The sequence below is a fragment of the Lagopus leucura genome, unplaced genomic scaffold (assembly GCF_019238085.1).
Source record: "Lagopus leucura isolate 7727_CA_CO unplaced genomic scaffold, USGS_WTPT01 Super-Scaffold_100002, whole genome shotgun sequence".
NCBI classification, from domain to species: Eukaryota; Metazoa; Chordata; class Aves; order Galliformes; family Phasianidae; genus Lagopus; species Lagopus leucura.
In genome coordinates, this window is record NW_024962263.1 from 3,116,605 (window position 1) to 3,137,709 (window position 21,105).

The window sequence follows — 21,105 nt, forward strand, 5'->3', positions numbered from 1 at the left end:
TTTAATAAGGTTTGTGTACTCAATATTGAGATATTGTTATAAACAGCTTGTATTAATTCATTGAATTGTAGAATGTTTCAGGAGTAAACATTTCATGGATCAGGTCAGTACGTTCAGTCAAACTGGACGTTTGTAAATCTATGGGATCTGATATGATGGCACCCATAAGAGCTAAGGGAGTTGGCAGATGAAGTTGTGAGGCCTAGAATTGCTGCTCTATCGTGTCAAATGGGAAAAGTGCCCAAAGGCTGGAGGAAAGCACTTGTCACTTCGGTCTTCAAGATGTGCAAAAAAGTGGGCTTGGGAAGTTACAAGTTGGTCGGCCTCACCTCCTTCCCTAGGCAGCCTGATCTAATGGGTAGCAACTCTGCCTACAGCAGAGGGGTTAAAACTAGATGATATTTAAGGTCCCTTCCAAAGCAAACATTTATTTATTTATTTATTTATTTATTTTGTAATGAATATGTGGAATATGTGCTCCATTAGCTGTTATTTTGGCCAATACCTTCCTAAACATTTTAACTATGAAGAAAAATATATTGCTCTGAAAGACAGCTGTGAGTGATATTTCCTTGCATATCTAGGAACTCATTTCTGGACGAGGTGAAGGGGCTTTATCTTAAGATTTAAGGGAAATAGCAGATATATTGTGATGTTACAGCATCATGCCTTCTGTTACTTGTTCTTTTGTTTTGTTCTTTTGGAGGCAGAGGATCAGAACTGCATTGACTATTGCAGAGGTTAAGGAATTGTTTAATTTAATAAAACAGAGCTGGCTTTGTTCATGATAATACCAGTTTACTGGGAAATAAAAAATTAAAAAATTAAAAGCTGAAGGATTATATATTCTTTTCCCAAAGCTGTAAATCTTATCTTGGTTGCAAATGTGTACTGAGCTTGCTCCACTTTACAGAAAGGATTTCTGACTTATTCTTTTACACTTCATGGCTTTCTTTTCATGTTTTCTCTGTTTCACCTTGCTTCTTCCCTCCACTTCCACCACTGTATCTTTCTAAGGTCAGTGGGATGTAAGCCCCTCAAAGCAACATAAAGGAGTCTTACTTGCTGACTTCCTTCAGTAGCACAAAATGGCTGGGATAGCTCCAGAGTGAAAGAATAGAAAAGAGATACTCTCTTCTCGTTCAGCTGCAAACACTCATCCTCCTCAAGATACCTTGATCTCTCTGCTCTAAACTCTTCTAAAATTCATTAAGCGCTACTCGATTACGTCAGCATGCTCTTGAGTAAAGATTGGATGACATTCCCTGAAGAGTGATATTTCCCTGTAGAAAGGACACATTATGAATAGCTAGTATTGGCAAGAGGAAAACATTTTGTGGTGTACACAGGATGCACGCATCTTTACCTGTTACACAACCTTCAGTGGATTCCTTTAATGTTTTGTATTAAGTTACTTCACAGGAGCTGAAGGAAGATCTATCAAGCAGTGGCTTTAGAAGGTGCAAACAGCAGACTGTAATAATGATGGAGACTTGTGTAGGCCAAGAGAGCAGGCTGTGAAAAGTTTTAATCACTTTCATGCTGAGTTTGTCTTCATCAATCAGGATCATTTCAAGATGATCTGTTTTCAAAAACTGCAAGTTTTGGGTTGTGATACTGAAGTGTGAGCAATGATGCCTGAAATGCTGAAGGCATGACTGTCAGTGTAGACACTATGGCCTTTTCAGACATCTGTAGATGGGAAGGGTTTTTATATGTGCTGTAGGCAAATTTTTTGCAGAAAACACTATAGTGGTTAGATGAATGCAATGGTGACATTATAAAGGAAGAGGTTTTTGAATATTGCCGTTACAAATAGATTGAGGTAATCATTCTGTAATCGAGGTGAATTCAGGGAGATGTGGAGTATGAAGCACATTTTGATAGATGTCTCAGTTCCCCCTTAGCTTATATCTTTCTGTACCAAACATAAATTCTTATATCTCTCTTTCAAATTTTTATTTGGGAACTGAGCACCAAGGGCAGTTACAACAATCTTGCAATTGTTTGGGCTGGCATTAGCTCATTATCAGGGGAAGGAGGGGCAGTTGCAACAATCTTTTTCATATATCAGACCTTCTCAAGGAAGTGGAAGAGTGAAAGTGACAATCAAGCAGAAGGGAAGTAGATGCCCTGAATTTGAAGGGAATATACACATCACCCATAAACATGCACCAGGCACACTTGCATGGTGGCTACCTATTTTGTGTGTACCTTTCCCTGGGTTAGGAAAAGACTAGGAAAATTTGCACTGGAGCAAAAAGTGAGAGGGGTTAGATTACGTGATGGTCAAACTTGTGCTATAATAGTTACAGGGATGCTGTTCTACTTTGCTACGTAGAGCAGGTTTAAACCAGCACGATCTGTTTGCCAGAGAGGAAGAAGGGGGGATCTTAAAGAAGATGGTTTCTTAGCCAGAAAGCTGAACATATGGGATGCAATCCTACGTTTTTTAGAAGGTAAAGGTGGCTCTTACTGTCCTCTTCGCAGCTAGCAATTTTGACATCTTGAACATTTATGAGAGATAAATCAGGTGTTCTTGGGGAAAAAAAAAAAACACAAGAGAACAGTTTGCATATTGCTGTTCTTACTAACTCCATCCCAATTCACTGTATAATTTTCAGACTTGAAACTTTTTGTGTTTTTCTCCTCCTGTGCAGTTTTAGCAGACGCTCAGGGTGGACTTGAAGGGTAGTTACTTTAAGTAGAACCGTTTCTTACTTGTTTCTGCTCGAAGTGTATGAATGTTACTGTGGCTCATAAGGAGACTGCTTCATGATGTGTGACAAATATACCAGAAAAGCATAGGCGCCACCAAATTAATCTAGGAAATTTTGTTCTTATCACTCTGCTTTGTAGAGCATGTAGGTTTTGCATCCCTGCAGTTTCCACAGCTTTCATCCTATTTCTCAAACAGACGCAGAGACTGTGGACTCTGCAGTGGTAGGGGCTGGTGAGTCCTTGCATCTGGCTGCAGCACTAGGATTTTCCCATTGCAGATTTAGGAAACAAATCAACATATGCGTGTGCGTGTGTTTGTATACAACTTACACTCTTGATTTCCAGTGCTGGCAGATCCACCAGTAGCTTTGAGCAGTTGAACTGCTGTCAGACCATCTGGGTGAAATCTTGGGGTCTGCTGTAGGCCCCTCCTGTTATAAGTGAGGATTTAAAGCCTCAATTAAAGTGATTTTAAAGTCAACCTGCTCTGTTCTGTATTCTCAGAGGCTGCAACCAAGTCACTGAAGGGACACCATGACATTTTTTTTCCTCTTCCCTTGTATGTAGCAAGACCTCTTTATCTTTTGATGTTTAGAGTTTTGCCAGCTTTTTTCTACTCTAAAATGAAGGGCTCTTGTGATATTTTTTTTCTTCTTTCTTCAGCAACCAGAAAATGAATCCTAAGATAAAATATTGTTGACTAATCACCTCTTCTAATGGACGTTTAGTAAACAATTTAAAATGGTGTAGGGTTTTATTTAATTCCTATGCCTAATTTACCTAGTTTCTATATCTACAGCAAATCACTTACTTTCTGGACAAAAGGAAAAATTACTAACTTTTCCTTTATGTTCTGTCTTTAATAAACGTTATTTCTCCTGAATATGTATTCTCTTGCTGCTGCCATTTTTTCCTCTAAGTTATATCATGAAATTAACATAAAAATGGGTTCATTACTCTATGTTAGTAATGAAAAAATCAGTTTCTAAACAGCTTCAGGATAGCTAATTAGTTCAATTGCAGAAATGTGATGTGATTAGCTAAAACTTAAAGTAAAAGGGCCTCAACTTTAGTTTGTCTATCCTGGAATTTCTGCATACCTAATGTCACAAAGAGGCAAAGTCCACTAAGATCTGTTTTCAAAAGAGCTGTACTCCAAAATATTGAAATAAAACTGAAGATTAAGCTAAAAGGCAGCTAGTATTCTAAATAATATTAGCCAGCTAGTGTCATCAGGTCCTTCTGTTTCACTTCATAGTTTGTTCTTTTGGCACTGTTTTATTTCCAAAAGTTTTTTTAAACTCACCTTACAGTGTTTTGTAAGGAGTAAAACCTCCTGGGCTCAACGCTCTCCTAGGCAATTAGCCACTGCTAGCTTTTGTAATAGAGCTCCAAGTTAAAAAAGTACCTAAACATTGCCCATGTGTTCATCGTTCTCCTCTGAACTGAGAATATAATCTCTGGTCTGTGCATGAGCAGTCATGTCTTCACCAGTGCTGCACTTTTGAGCAATGTGTTGGATGTACACCGTACGGTGACTGTCTGCAGTCGTTCCACTCACTGATCTCACAAATATTTCTTGATGCTAACTGGAGTGATTGCAGACATGATAGGCTGGCCTTCAGTTTGCTATTGAGAATTCACTCAGACAAATTTCAGTTCAGTTGTGGTTGAATCCTACTGAGCTGGAGGGAATCACAGAATCACAGAATGGCCAGGGTTGGAAGACACCTCATGGATCATGAATCTCCAACCCCCCTGCCACATGCAGGGCCACCAACTTACCCATTTAATACTAGACCATTTAACTGGTTTCATATGGGTGCTGAATACAATGCTTGATGAGCTTAAAATGCTCTATTTCTGAAAGACAGTTGCTCTTAAAGCAGCTGCAAGAATCAGTCAATTTAACCTTTTCTAAGGGAGAAAGACCTGCAAACATGGAGAAATTGTCTAGGACTACAGAAGATTACATTATGATCGATGGAATTTAACATACTCTGTATCTGTCATTGCATATCCTTGGTCTTCCTGGCTTGGTGAAAAGACGAAAAACTGCTAGAGTCACTGCATCACTGCCAGCTGCTTTTAGGAAATCTTACAATATATATGTTCTACTATATATCTATATCATCTGCATCTCTCTTTTCAGTCTCAGAAAATTAAAATGAGATCTGGGAGCTGAGCTAGGTAGCTTCAGTGTATGTCATTCACTTCCACATAATTTTTTATCTTTTTAATACTGTCATTAATAAGTATTATAGTTTGCTTGACTTTCCTAGCTGTACTTTGTGCACAGTGTTTCCAGACTGCAAATGATTAACAGGCAAAGAACACATTCTACAGACACACCATTGACTTATGTCTGAGGTTAATTAAAACTGGTGATGGATCTATAGAAGTACTTACAATACAGTATAGAATTACACTTAATCCATTTAGAGTAGTAATAGCTTTGATTTCTCTGCCCATAAAAGGGCAGCAACAATTATACCTTCGCATAAATATTAACAATTTTTACATAAGTACATATAAAAATAGAACAGTAGAAGTTGCAATACCTGTGTGCTTTAAAAAATGTTTCTGACTTTGTAATGTTTGACAAACTTTTATGGCTCCCTTCTGCATCTTTATTTTCATAAAGCTTTTACCTTCATGTATTACGACTAGAACCCAACAAGCAGGTATGACACACAAGCTTCTGTGATAAAATTTTATCAGATCAGAGGAAATGCATGGTGAGGGTGGGATCTAAACTTTCAATTGTTCATTATTTACTGGAGACTCAACTACTCCAGAAGCCGAAGCTGAAAAACCAACTGGTTGTACTGGTGCCTAAATCCAAGATAGACGTTTTTTTCTCACTGAACTTCTTGTTACTTTCCTTTCTTTAAACTACACCTTTCCTTGTATTTTACTTTTATTCTGCAATTGTTCCTTCTATTCTTTCCCTATGTCTCTTCCTTACTCAGCTAATCTTGGCATTAGGGAGAAGCTGTGCTTGGGTGTATTTGGACATGGAACACTGTTTCATCTAAACTTCCATGCGGAGATACACCTCTTCATTAATTTGAATATAAGAGACCTCCTTTTAAGCACCATTCCTCACAGACTCAGTTTCCAAATTTTGGTGCCTAAACCTCCTGCTTCAGAGCTCCCCTGGGTTGGCCCTGCCTTCCCACCAGGTGCTCAATCATTGTTTCAGGCTGTGACTTAGCATTTCCTACATTAGCTACTCCATGCAAAATAACTGAGGCAACATAAAATCACAAAATGATAGAAGGAGGAGACCCACAGGCTTAGTCTTCCTCTTCCTTTCTTGCACCAGGTATTGTATAAGCTTGTTTTACTTTTCTAATCATGCCCAGGTTTTGATGGATAGCAGTTCTGAGTTGCCTTTTTCTAAGTCTGTCTGTTTTGTTCTTATTTTCCTCGTGTCTCCTTGAAAATCATTTGTTTTCAGGTAGCATGTAGCACTCTAATTACTGTAATTTCATTGCATTGCTTTGCCTTTTGTCTGTGTTTTTTAAAAAAAAAAGTTAAGGAAAAGAAAAGAAGATCAATCTCTTGTGCACCAGCTATTATTTGGAACGAAGTTATCTGTTTTGTAGTGTTTTTTTGTTTGTTTTGTTTTCTTACTGCTTTAGGGTACATCACTATTCACAAGCTGTTTTTGCTGTCCTTTGTAATTTCAGAGACCTTCAGCTCCTGGTGAAGCTTTTCACTGTTCCATTATCTTAAGCAAAGTGTTTTCCATAGTAATTACAGAAGCATATAGGATGGAATTGTCAGGGTTGAAAGGAACCTCTTAAGATCACTTAGTCCAACACCCTAAAAGCAGGTTCCCTGCAGTGGGTTGCACAGGAAAGCATTCAAGCTAGAGAAGTACCTCCACTTATTCTATAAAATTTTGGGTGAGACTTGCACTTATTTCTTTCCTTCTGGCACTTGTGTTCACAGTACTGATTGTGATGACCTGTTTTTCTCCAAGAAGCTATACCCAAGTAGAAGTCCATGCTAGCACGAGCTCACGACTGTCACTGGAAAGAGTCTCACTAGGCTTTTCCTCCTCTTTCACACCAGAAATGTATTCTCCCACATTTGCTGCCACTCCTCTGACTCCTCAGAAGAAATGTCTGCTCTTGGCCAAATCACATGCTGCTGTGCAGAACCACATGTGCAGTGTGCCAACACTGTTGATGAATCATGATTAGTGGTATTGTTTTGTTTGTTTGTTTTTGTTATACCTTATTACTGGCCAAGATCCCCTGGATTGCTGGCCAAGATCCCCTGGCGCGCTGCCCTCAAAGACAAGGATGTTGAGGAGAGCTGGCGGCTCTTCAAAGATGCCCTCCTGGAAGCACAAGAGGTCTCCATTCCTCTGAATAAGAAAGTGGGCAGGCGAGGTAGGAAACCGGCTTGGCTCAGCAACGACCTGCTGAGAGAACTGAGGGCGAAGAAAGGGGTGTACAAGCTCTGGAAACAAGGCTGTGTCACCTGGGAAGAGTACAGGAACGCCGTCCAGACTTGCAGACGTGGGATCAGGGAAGCCAAGGCGCAGGCAGAACTGAACTTGGCATGGGATGTGAAAAACAATAAGAAAACCTTCTACAGGTACATTGCCCAGAAGAGACAGGCCAAAACGGGCGTACCTACTTTGGTAAATTTAAAAGGAGAACTGGCTTCAACAGATGAAGAGAAAGCTGAGGTGCTGAATGAGTTCTTCACCTCGGTCTTCACTGGTGGCCAGGATTCTAGTCTTTTTCACGTTCCTGAACCCTGCATCCCCAAACCTCTATGTGGGGACCAAGGAGGTAAATCCCTCCCCACTGTAAGGGCAGAGCAAGTCCGAGAGTGCCTCCTTAGACTGAATGAATACAAGTCTATGGGGCCGGATGGCGTGCATCCCAGGGTCCTGAAGGAGCTGGCTGAGGTGGTTGCCAAGCCGCTCTCCATCATATTTGAGAAGTCGTGGCTGTCAGGTGAGGTCCCGAACGACTGGAGGAAGGGTCATGTCACTCCCATATACAAGAAGGGGAGCAGGGAGGACCCGGGGAACTACAGGCCGGTGAGTCTCACCTCCGTGCCTGGGAAGATCATGGAACAGATCCTCCTGGACAACATGCTCGATCACATAAAGAATGAGCATGTGATCCGAGACAGCCAGCACGGCTTCACCAAAGGAAGGTCATGCCTAACTAATCTTGTGGCCTTCTATGATGGAGTGACGGCATTGGTGGACGAAGGGAAGGCGACCGATGTCATTTACCTGGACCTGAGCAAGGCCTTTGACATGGTCCCCCACCACATCCTCATCTCCAAATTGGAGGGAAGTGGATTTGATGGGTGGACGGCCCGATGGATAAGCAATTGGTTGAAAGGCCGCAGACAGAGGGTGGTGGTCAATGGCTCTATGTCCAGGTGGAGGCCGGTAACAAGTGGTGTCCCCCAAGGGTCTGTGTTGGGACTGGTGCTCTTTAACATCTTTATTAATGACATCGATGAGGGAATTGAGTGCACCCTCAGCAAGTTTGCTGATGACACCAAGCTGAGTGGTGCGGTTGATACGGTGGAAGGAAGGGATGCCATTCAGAGGGACCTCGACAGGCTGGAGGGCTGGGCTCGGGTGAACCTAATGAGGTTCAACACGGCAAAGTGCAAGGTTTTGCATTTGGGCCGGAAGAACCCCAGGCACCTGTACAGGCTGGGAGGAGCGGTCCTTGAGAGCAGCTCGGCAGAGAAGGACCTGGGGGTCCTGATGGACGAGAGACTGAACATGAGTCAGCAGTGCGCTCTGGCAGCTCGAAAGGCAAATGGGATCCTGGGCTCCATCAGGAGAGGGGTGGCCAGCAGGGACAGGGAGGTGATTGTCCCTCTCTACTCGGCTCTTGTGAGGCCCCATCTGGAGTACTGTGTCCAGGTGTGGAGCCCTCAGTACAAGAAAGACATTGAGATTTTGGAAAGGGTCCAGAGGAGGGCGACTAAGATGATCAGGGGGCTGGAGCACCTCCCCTATGAGGACAGGCTGAGGGAGTTGGGCTTGTTCAGCCTGGAGAAGAGAAGGCTGCGGGGTGACCTCATTGCAGCCTATCAATACCTGAAGGGAACCTACACCCAGGAGGGGAGTAAACTCTTCAAAAGGGCTGATAACAGCAGGACTAGGGGAAATGGTTTTAAGTTGAAGGAGGGAAGATTTAGGTTGGATGTTAGGGGGAAGTTCTTTACTAGGAGAGTGGTTAGGCCCTGGAACGGGCTGCCCAGGGAGGTTGTGGATGCCCCGTCCTTGGACGTGTTTAAGGCCAGGTTGGACGGGGTCCTGGGCAACCTGATCTGAATGTGTATGTTTGGTGGCCCTGCTAGGCAGGGGGGTTGGAACTACATGATCCTTGGGGTCCCTTCCAACCCGGGTGATTCTGTGATTCTGTGATTCTGTGACTGTTCTGCTTCAGGTCGAACACTGTACAGCAGCTTGTTGATGCTGAAAAGGAAGACTCAGTTTTTCCAAGAAGAAATTAAGTGTCGTCCTTTCTGCAGCAGTCCTGATGCTCACTGAATCTTTTACTGAGCTAATTTAAGGTAGGTTAGGCTAAATTAAAAATAAGAATCTCCTTATGCATAGGTAGAGTCAAGATAAATGGTCGCTTACTAGAATCATAGAATCATACAATTGCTCAGGTTGGAAAAGACATTCAAGATCATCGAGTCCAACCACAACCTAACCATCCTACCCTCACTTTAACAACCATCTGCTAAATCAGGTCCCTGAGCACCACAACCAAATGGTTTTTAAACACATCCAGGGATGGTGACTCAACCACCTCCCTGGGCAGCCTATTGCAGTGCTTAACAACCCTTGCTGTAAGAAGTTTTTCCTGATATCCAACCTAATCTCACCTTGGCACAACTTGAGGCCATTTCCCCTCATCCTGTCACCAATGAGAAGAGACCAGCCCTGCTCTGCTGTGAGCACCTTTCAGATATTTGAAGAGAGCAATGAGGTCTCCCCTCAGCCTTCTCTTCCCCAGACTAAACAGCCCCAGTTTCTTCAGTTGCTCCTTGTAGGGAATGGGAGTATTATGCATTCTGTATGCTTTCCTATCTACTCCTCCAATATTTTTTTTAATAAAATAATGAAAAAATCTGAAGTTGCTTTCTCACCAAGTTTACTGGTAAAGTGTGCTTACCTTCATCTTATTTTTTACTAAATGAAAGCTAGTAAAGGCATTGTTCTACTGACTGTTCATTACAATATTACACACTGTTAATGGAGGGAAAGTGCTTCGTAATGTAAAAATTCTATTACCTACAGTGTGTCATAAAGTGAACTTCTAGGGAATTCTCGACTGTAAACCCATTCTTGTCCAGAAAATATGCATGCATTTGAACACACTGAATGGATATTGAGTGCAAGTGTGCACAGATGGAAAATGTTACTAAATTTTACTTACATGTATACTACGTGTATTGTGTCAATAAATTAATTGTGTGTTGGAAATAATCAGAAACAGACATGGCTATCAAGTGATAAAGACATTTTACAGATACTTTGCTCCTCCTATCTTCCTTAAGAGCACTTTGATATGGAAGTGGCACATGTGAATATCTCAAAATGATAAGTCAGTGTTCAGATGGCTCTGCTGTTGTTTTTCATCTGGCATTTCAACAATGAATGCATTAATTGGTGGGGTTATCATATATTTCAGGCTTCATTCTCCAGCTGTTCATTTTTCCTTACTGTAGCTTCTCGGTGTCTGCCTTAAGAAAATATGACACAATGCACTGTATCTATTCCATTTCCTATCACTTTTCTCCCACAGACACTTTTGCTGGCAGCAGCAGCAGCACCAGCCAGAGATCCCCTCACAGTTTCCTGCTCTGGCATTCTGCACCGAGGGCCTGGTGATCTTCACTTTTATATGGATATTTCCAGCTTGGGACCTGCACTAGTCACTGCTTTACAGTGATGCCTAAAATAGTTGCTGATTTTACTGCGATGAACCATTAAATGTAGATTGAGAAGTCCTCTGGGTTGAAAAGGCAGGTAAGAGACAGATCAGATCCTGTCTTCCTTCTGAACTCTGGCATGTCTATGATTTTTCCCAGTCAATGCTGGGCTACTGCTATCCCTGCCCTTCCTGTAATGCGGGCAGCAGAAGGCCAAGAGGAGGACAATGAGCTGCCAAAAGCACATCTGCTCTTTCCCTTCCCTGTTCTCCCACCAAAGTGCTGTCACTGTGCCTGGAACACCAGCAATGCTGCAATCTGCTGTTTTAATTGAGTCAGAAATGGCATGTAAAAAATCATCAGCTACTGATTCAAAACCGTGGGGAAGCACTGCAGGGTTTATTGCTTGGTTTTGCTAAGCAGAGGCTCTTGATGCCAGAGACTCCATGGGCACCTCACCTGTCTCTTGCGATGCATCCATGGATGCTGCATGCTGCTATTTGAATTGGGCAGCAGGTGGTGAATTAAGAATTCAGCTGCCAAGAAGAAAAAGCTGTTTTCTTCCTTTTTTTTTTTTTAATTTTTTTTTTTTTTCCTCCTACTGCTTTATGGCTGGTAAGCACAGTTACCAGTAAGCTGGTAAGCAGTAGCTAAAGCCACTGCTGCTGCCCTGGGGGCTCTTGTCCTGTTTCTGTTACTGCCATTACTGTCTGTTTTGCTGTTACCTTGCTTCTGCTGCTTGCACAGCTGATTTCTGTGCTTTGCTAGGAATTCTAACATATTTTGTGAGGTGGAGATGGTGATTTGGAACTGACTGAAAGGCAAGAAGAGTAGCAGTAGCCTTTTCCTCTTATCTCTCTCTTCTTGGTTTTTTTTTTTCTCCCATGTTTTCTTTGATTGTTGCTTTTGTCACCAGTCTATCTCACGCTGACCCCAGCCAAATTCATGTTCCCTTAAAGTTTATTCCTTCAGGCAAAATAAAGCAGCTGATAAAGGCTTCCTTTAGTATAAAATCTGATGTTTTCACTCCCCTTTCAGTATGTGTTTCTGACACGTTCCCTTGATGTCCTAAGCAGACTCTACCTCTCCTTGTCTTCCTTTTCTCTATTCAGGCTAATGGCTAAGTTTCTGAATCCTTTCCTATTAGAATATCTCATGTCGAGTAAGAAGTTGAATTTTTAAAACAGCTGTCCAATTATTTTGGCTGATAATAGCTATAATTAAGTTCTGTGGTCACAGTTACAAGCAAGTGTAATTAAATTTCCAGTTTCATTGTATAAGTTCATCACATGAGGCATGAGGCAAGACTTCCTATGTGTAGCATGTAGGGATGCTGATTAGAGGAGCACTGATTATATTTAGATGTGGTAATGCCCATCCTGTTGTTATAGCTGGTATGTGTATTTATCTTACAGAATCAGACATTATGTATACTTGTGTTGGTAGATTTTCTAGCACCCCTCTTGAACCTGTTTAATTGCTAGTGATCATCTTGGATTGGTATTTCAGGCTTTGCATGAATTGATGTCTTTCTAACATTATGTTCCACAGGAAATTACCTCTGATTAGCAGTTGATTTAACTCAGTGGAAGAAAAAGATAAATATCTGGAGAACTGGAATAGAAGGATGGAAAATCACAGGAACTGACATTTCCTCTGTACTGTACAAGCGTGCCTTTCCCCTTGTGTGAAGGAAGTCTGGACTCAACAGCCTTGCAGGCCTCAAGAACATAGTGCAGAATTAAATCAGACCCTCCAGCGATCCACAGTAAAAGTTCTGAGATTGGTCTGAATTTGAATACTAGAATAACAGTGATATTCAGATGAGGGACTCAGCCCTTTCTGTCTTTGGAAAGCATTCAAAAATACTTTGTCCAAGATTTTCAAACCAAAAAAGTAATAATTTTATAATGATACTTAATTTTTCTCAAGATTCATCGTGAATGTGCCATTGCACAAGTCAGCCTTTCTAACGGTCTGTTAAAAATGCACTTGAGACTTTCCCTTGAAACATGAGGGAAACTTTATATTTTCAGAATGTTATGGTGGGGAAGAAAAGCCCTAAGGAAGGTGTTCATCACATCTTTGTTGTTATGTGAGGGTAAAATGAGGAACCTGAAGTACTTGCTGCCTGGTCTCCAGAGCAGAGGACTCAGGGAAGTTTCCTCCTTTTGTGGTGAGATGCTTTCTCATGTATCCAAGTACGAATCTTTGGAGCTTTGTCATGGTGATGGTGGTTGTATGGGAACTGCTGAGGCACGGCCTGAACCTCTGATTGATCACCTGAGGTGAGCACTGAGTCAGCCACAGGAGCACAGGTGAAGGCAATTCAGCTGTGCTGCTCCTAGACCTATTTAAGAGCTGGCTACCAGTAGGGAAGGATCTCTTCTGAAGATCTGCTTTGCTGGAGTTTTGTAAGTGAGCCCAGGATAGGGGTAAGCCTTCTATTTATCCTTTTTTTTGTTGTTGTTATCATAGTCTGCTTTGTCAAACTCTCTTGTTTGTTTCGTAATTATAACATATTAATACTCATTGATTATCCAGTGGTGAAGTATGTACAAGAAATTGCGTGCACAGAGGATTTGTAAAGCCAGGGAGCATAACTGGCTATGTTGTTAATTTTAGTAATGCGTAGTGATTACTTGACATAAACTTCCAGCCAGGAGTATCAATGAAAGTAAAATTTGTTTGGACACAACTTAATCTGTTTAACAGTGAGGAAACAAAAAATAAAAACATATTGTGATGTCCCTGTAGATTTATGGCTGTATGCCTGGATGTGCTTCAGTATTACTTCATTTATTTATGATTTGGTGGCTGCTGAGTCAGAGGAAAGGTGACAAGGATTGTCCTTCCTCTCTCTTGCTCCAAAGTACTCTGTCTGGCTTTGCATCAGTGCTTTCTTTAGTAGGGGTGCAAATCATCCCAAATACTCCCAGAGAGCTGCAGCTGTGCTTTATGTGATTATCAAGATCCACATCAGTCGTGCGTCACCTGTTTTATTACATAAAGATATGTAGAAAATCACATTTTCTCTCCTGCTTTACTGTTGTGTTGACCTGTGTCAACACAACTGTGTCAGTTGTGGCACATGGGCTTATATCTTTCTGTTTTCTATGGGTTTAGCGTCCCCATCATGCCTGCTACATTTGCATGGTGGCTTCTTCAGTGGCATGTGGCTTTCACATTTATACTTATAACCAGCAGGTTGTAACGATAACCTTGCTCTTGTAGGCCTGGAGAGGCAGCTTTGTTTTTGCATGGATGATAGGGCTTTCTTAGGCCTATAGGTGATGTATGATTTAGTGTTCCAGTCCGTGTTGTACCATGCCACCAGTATGATTTGAAATAGTGTCTGTATATGACAGGCGTTAACTTGTACAAGTCAGATTTGCTTCCCTAGTAAAATTGTGCTCTGTGGATTGATGTGAATGTGCTTGGATGAATGAGATTATGCATTGCTCTCTGAAGATGGCAGCAGCTGAGCACAGAAAATATTTTTACTAAAATTAAATTAAAAAAAAAAAAATACAAGTGCTCCTGCAGCACAAACTCTAACTTATCTTTTCCATTTGATGTTTTGTCCTTTATCAAGGCCTCCTCTCATGTTCACTCAGATTGGTATGAGATCTTTCATGGCTAGACTTCACAGCAGACTAAGCTAGAAGCTAATACCAAACATGCTCCCTCCAGGTGGAAAGGTTGCTCTGTGGTGTTTTGCTTGGCCGCTGTGCTACAGTTCGTGTATCAGGATGTATTTGGGCATCGTCCCTCAGCCACAGCTCTGCCTGCTGAGGAGGACACCCACTTGTCAGTGCCCTGAGCTGAAGATGATCTCTTGGTGAGGTTTATAATCAGATCCATTTGTGTTGCTGTTCCCTTACTTACTTCTCTTGGAGTTAAATTATTTTATGGCTCATCTAGACTGGAGCAAGTGAGGTGGTTCTGTCACGAGAGGTGTGAGGGGTAATGGCAAGCAGGATGACCTGGGTCAGTCCTTCCTAGCTGGTGGTAGTCTGTGTCCAGGATACCTTTGGCTTTTTGACAAGCAAGAAGATTTCCACTGGTATCAATTCAGGCGCAGCCATCAGTATGGAGGGTCCTTGGCTCCAAATGCTCATTGTGATAATTGGAGCAGGGTGGTACTTCACTCTGGAGTGTTTTGGAAGTGAGAGACCTCAGCACAGTATAAAGGAGCCTCAGAGTGCAAGAAACACTGACAATGTTAACATTAAAAGCTAAACCCAAATGAATTTATTCAAGATAATACCATAGCTCCACTACACCTCCATAGTGGAGATCTACTTTATTTTGATCCTTTATTTTTATCCTTTTGACCCTTGAGTCTATCAGCTTTCAGCAACAGTTGTTTTCCTCTGTTCTCTGTCACCACGTCTCTGATATATCTTGCTTGTTGCAGTAAGAAATTTTAGCAATATATTAAATGCATTGAGTTCACAAAACGTATCATCTCTTACCCAGTAGAATTTGTGCCAAGGATTACTTGTAAAGATTTTTTTTTTTTTTTTTTCTCATAGGGCTGTAAGCTGATTTTAATTAAAACTGATTTGAAATTGGAAAAATATCAAAAGCATCACCAATGCCTGATCCCTGGAGGCACTCAAGGCCAGGCTGGAAGTGGCTCTGGGCAGCCTGGTCTGCTGGTTGATGACCCTGCACATAGCAGGGGGTTGAAACTGGGTGATCATTGTGGTCCTTTTTCAGCCCAGGCCATTCTATGACTCTGTGATTCTATGATGCTATGAATGCTACTAGTTGAGGACCAAATTAGGCCTTCAGCATAGCTCTGAAATTTAAAAAAAAAAAAAAAGAATAGAACTAGCTTTTCTTTTACGGGAAACACAGAAATGTGCAATATTATTAGCAACATAAAACAAAACAAATTTAAGGATGATATTTTCATTAAAAAGTTTCCAATAGAATGCAAAAAAAAAAAAAAAAAAAAAAAGACAACGTTGGGCCCATTCCCATGTGCTGAGAATAGCGTTTATCCATACAGGGGAATTTCTTTGGCAAAACCTTAAAAAGTGGGTGACTTAACAGATCTAAGGAAGAGTATCTGTTCACTGGTTCGTAGTTATGCTATCACTTGTGTAGGCTTATGCTTGTTAGGCTGTTTCTAGGAAGACCTATTTTTTTTTTCTGGTTATTGAGAGTAAAAAGGTCTTTTTCAGTAAAGGGATATCTAGAAAACCCATTCAAACACAGTGGTTGTGGGGATGAATAAACAGAAGAATTGCTCCACTGCAGGAAGGCCAGGTAGGTTTTGTAGTAAATAATCTGTACTTATTCCTGATTAAATATATGGTTTTTTCCTAATGTAATTTAATGCAGAAAAAGTGAGCCAGAGTCAGCTCTATTTTAAATAAATTCAACTATAGCATATAAGTGAAATAAACCTGAGTGATTGTTTTATCACATGTAAATGTTACTTAAACAAAAATTTAGCCATTTCTTCAGTAAAGGTAGGATTTACATCATGTAATACAATTCCTGGAGAATTCAGGTTTGATTGATACTAGGCTCTGGCAATTTGAAGTCCCAGTACAGAAGAACTTGAAGTCCCAGTACACTGCGGAAGTGCGGTGGATTATAACAGATGGCTGTTTGTCTTGCCTGAAGTTCTGAGGGGAAAAAAAAGAAAAAAGGACAGAAAAAGCTTTTCAGAAATGAACTTTTTGAGAACACCGCAAGGTCCATTTTTCAGGTTGGTCAGCACTTTTGATCATTTGAACTTGCACAGATTCATGGATTCTGATTTCCTCTTGTATATTTAAAAAAAAAAAAGTTATCTATTTGATTTATTGCTGACTGCTTAAATATTTTGTAATTGTTTAATATGTATGCTTGAACAAAATGATTGAGCTCTTCATATTGTTTTAATGCATTCTCTACTCGCTTCTGTGAAGGAAGAAAGTGAAGTCAAATAAGAGCAGCTCAGTGATGCTTCACAGCAAGTTTTTGTGGAGGATTAAGTTTTTCTGTACTGGCTATGTCGACAAAGAGAAAACATTAGTTAGAGGAAAAAATGTTGATAGTATTCCCTGTGTTAAGCTATTAGTGACTGCCTTGCTACTCCACATCAATCTGGCTTCTCAAGGACTTCTGACAGGAGAAGGTCAGCATCCAGAATGTCAACAGAATAGGAGAAATTGATGACTATTATGGTCTTCCCCCAAAAAGATGCCAGTATTGCACCAGAAGCCTGAGTATGTTTATACACATGCATATGTTTATATTTTGTTTAAAAATACACTTAAGTTTATTTATCCCTGTTAGACGGGTTTTGGCAACACTTTAAACAGGCTAATTTAGAACTATATCTGTACTTCACGATACGTAAGCTGTGTCAAACAGAAAGTAAAGAGAGTATTAGGATATGTCAGTGTCCCCAATAATGCATCATTTCTTCAAAAGGTCTGTGCTTTCAGGAGAAGCTAGGAGTGATAGAAAGGGAGGAATCTTTTAGGGTGATTCTAAGGACAGTCGCATACAACAGCTTCAGGAAAAGAGGAAAAAGTCATCCCATTGAGTCTCTCACTACCTTTCATTAAATGTACCTGCAGTTCCTTAATCATTGTTATGTGTCACTTTAAAATATGTAATTTCTGTACTGAAGACTGTTTTTTCTCAACTATGTTCCGTGACGTTTAATTTAAAAAGAATTAGGGCGTAATTATTGCAGATGTTTAAAATATATCCCTTGTAAAATTGAGAACAGATACAGGAAAATGAAGTTAAGGGCTGCTATTGCATTTTCTGTTTGTTTGAAACTTTGCTGCATGCTTTACTCCTGTGGGAATGCACTAAATGGAGTGGAATTTTCATTTCATTTGTTATGATAGACAGCTGGTTCCTTAGATATTTCTCATATGCTTCATTTTACTAGTGAGAGCTACTGCATTGCTAGAAACAATGTATTTCACTTGAACTGTACAATGGAAAAATCACATGAGGCCAAAATCACCAGTAATTAATTGATTCCTCTCTCCAAACCATTGTCAATAATGGAACCTTTTCTTGTGCAGGATTTTAAACAAAGGCTCAAGTTCTTTAAGACTGAATGGGAAACTCTGTCATGTCCTTTTAACAGAACAGAGGATTTTAATCTCTTCTGTGGAATGGCTCCAAAGATCTCAAAAAGTAAGCCATTTTGCATGACATTCAAGCCTTGATTAATGCTTCTCTCTCACTGGGTCTTTATTGTCTTCAGTGGAGTTATCTATACTTACGTTGCAATGACAGGGATAACGTCTTCAGAAATCTCTTTCACTCCTATGCAATGTTATTTCTTTTCTAGCTTGGCTTCAGCAAGACTTTTGACACTGACTCCCATAGCATCCTTGTAGGTAAGCAAAGGAAGTGTGGGATAGATAAATGGACAGTGAGGTGAACTTAGAATTGGCTGACTGGTGGAGTTGAGGGTTGTTATCAGTGGTGCAGAGTTTATTTGGAGCCCTCTAACTATTGGTGCTCCCCAGAGGTCAGTACTGGGCCCATTCTTGTGTAACATCTTCATCAACAATCTGGATGAAGAGAGAGCATCCACCCTCAGCAAGTTTGCTGATGTGTGGCTGACACACCTGAAGGCTGTGCTGCCATTCAGCAAGACCTGGACAGACTGAAGAGTTGAATGGAGAGGAATCTGATGAGGTTCAACAAAGGCAAGAGTAGGGTCCTCCAGCTGGGGGAGAAAAAAACACAAGCATCAGTACAGGTTAGAGGCTGACCAGCTGGAAAGAAACTCTGCAGAGAAGGACCTGGGTGTCCTGATGGACAACGAGTTGACCGTGAGACAACAGGGTGGACTTTGGCTAACATGATAAGATACTGTGAGTGTGAAGCTGTGAAATCATTCAAAAATAATATATTTTGTTCTAATTTTAGAACCCAAAGAAAACTAACTGGAATACCTCAAAATATCCTGCAGAAAGTCTCTTAGTTGTGAATGTACATGCCTGAATAAGAACACGGCCCACTCCCTTCTCATGGCAACATGGGTTGTCGTAGAAGAAATATCTTGGGATATGGTACTACAAAAACTGTTGGAAGAAATTAGTAGAGCAGAAAAAGAACTCGCAAGCCCCACAACAGTGACAAGATAGCAGTGGTGGAAGCAGGTCCTGCATGGGAGCAAGAAGACTATTTAATTCCATTGTTCTTGCAGTGTCTCTTGTTTACTGTCTTTGAATATTCAAATGTGTGCATTGATGGGGACTTTCAGTTGATATGGAGATCAAGTAATTTTGTTTGCTGGGAATACTAGCAGCTCTCATAATAGTCAGCAGGGCAAACCCAAGGAGATGGTCAAAGTGATGGACTGCAAGCTGAAACTAAAAGGCTGTGGGGTAGGAATCATATTACCTCAAGAAAATGGAGCAGAATGGATGGAGGGACGCTGATTGCCAAGGTGTTCTGGAAAACATTATGTACAAGTTCAAACATTTGGCTAGTAGATTTCTGTCTAGAAAATCTTATTACTGTGTAACCTTGTTTGTGGAGAATGAAAGGAATCTGAGATAATGTAGATCTAGTGCCTTACTTAGTATCTATATTTGCTACTGCCAGTCAAAGGGATGTCTTACTAGGCTTCTCCTTCTCACAGTGTATTAGACACTTCAGTTTTTCTGCGGAACCATTCGTTTTTGAGCCAGCAGCTTGAGGATGTTTTTGTAACAGATGCAGTAGTTAGAGCTGAATAAAAGCAAATGTGATGATTAGTGTGGGAAGATTCTCTTAATTTATGACAGAATAGAGTGTCTTAGTCTTTTTGCAGCCCAAAGGCCTACAAATTGTAGGTTATTTATTGGTTTTCGTGCCGTCACTTTTCTTTTGCTGACCCTTTGTGGTTTTAAAAATACTGCCTAGGGCAAACATTAAGAATTTAAACTTCTATTACCCTAGCAGAACAGTGTCTCGGCAGCAGTGGCTAAAAAAGCACCTGATTTCCAAAGGCTTAATGGGTTTTCTGTGTTTTTTCAATCATTCCAGGATTGGTATGGTTAACCATCAGTGAAGTAACAATCATCATTTCATTTTACTCAGGTGCAGATGAGATGCATGTACTTGCCTCTCACAGCTGAAATAGGGGGCTGTCAGCTTAGACAGATCTCATTTTAAATGATCCAAAATGCCAGTGGCTGAGTGCCTTACCATGTTTATACTATGCTTTCAGTGTCCAGAGTTTCATAAATTTCCTTCACTGAGATGAAATTGAAATAGCAGGATAAGTAAAGTACAAATATAGCTGCCTCTTGGCCTTTTCAGTACACTTAGTGTTGGAAAAAAACAAACTGGGCAGACATAGTCCTTTTGCTTTGTCACATGTCTGTCCTGAGTCATGTTAGCAGTCAGGGGAGTACGTAGGTGGTCCTGTCTTAATGTTCTAATCCTGAAATAAGAATTGCAATATGCTGTTTTTCCTATAAATATCAACCATTCAAAATGTGAGGCATATTTTCCTTTGTATATCACTCACAAAGCCTACTGCTGGCTCAGATGATGTTTGTATCTATCCCATTAGAGAACCGATGTCCTTATCTTAGACAAAATGTTGCAACACATTTTGAGATCACATTTGCAAATAAGTTCCCTTATTAGGGAAGGATACTGACTGTTTTTCAGTGCATATAGCCTGTATAGTACTGCTTCAGTGGAACTTGGCTATAAAGAATTTCTTGAGGTAATTTAACTACTACAAGTTGAGCTACAATGTAAATTTTCTACTTTGCAACACCAAGTCCTGCTTTCTCTTCTGTAAAACGGTGCCACAGAGATGCTGAATCTCTAGATGAGCCCTTCCATGGTCTCTGATATAATGGAAGAATTTTCCGGAAAGCCGAGATTTTGCAGAGAGGCCCTGTAATAAACATTGTCAATTACAGCTTTTAAGATCTGGGATTTTTTTTCATTGTTGAGGAGTATGGGACTGAAGTTACAAAGACAAAATTCAAGTGTACAGCATCCTTATAATTGAAGCTAGATATCGGGTCACTGCCTGTGCTCAAACTCTCGCACTTGCGCTTAAGTCATTAGCAGCCCGGGTGGTCCAGGAACTCCCTTCCTTGTCTGTCATGATGAGATAATGCCTGGTTTGAGACTGTGAATTGATTTGAAACTTGGCTATCAACTGTACTCCTAGACGTTCTCACAGCAAAGCATTTGAGTGGTGTTTAGTGTAATATTTCACCAAGTATTTGGTGCAAGGGTCTCTACATGGAAATTTCAGGCTGCCCTGAAGATTGACCCTACACAGCTTTTCCTGTGTTTAAACCAGCTCTTTTGCTTAGATATGGTGATTAACAGGCTGGCTGGAGAAGCTGACTGCCCCAGTGACACTCTTGGACATGATCCTGGATTTATGCTGCAAAAACTTACTGCGTAGATGTTTGCAAATAATGAGTAGAAACTACAGTCGTG

At 40.8% G+C, this 21,105-nt stretch overlaps 1 long non-coding RNA gene across 4 annotated transcripts; it reads left to right on the top strand.

Annotated features, from left to right (window-relative positions):
• Nucleotides 1-13,059: 13,059 nt before the first annotated feature.
• Nucleotides 13,060-20,577, top strand: LOC122179182. Of its 4 annotated transcripts, none has more exons than XR_006178566.1 (5): nucleotides 13,063-13,100; nucleotides 15,861-15,945; nucleotides 17,715-17,829; nucleotides 17,987-18,035; nucleotides 18,574-20,577. It is a non-coding gene; the product is annotated as an uncharacterized LOC122179182 (long non-coding RNA). The 4 variants fall into 4 exon arrangements; XR_006178568.1 differs by lacking the exon at nucleotides 15,861-15,945 and adding an exon at nucleotides 14,359-14,506 and having other exon boundaries at nucleotides 13,065-13,100; XR_006178567.1 differs by lacking the exon at nucleotides 15,861-15,945 and having other exon boundaries at nucleotides 13,060-13,100.
• The last annotated feature ends 528 nt before the right edge of the window (nucleotides 20,578-21,105 follow it).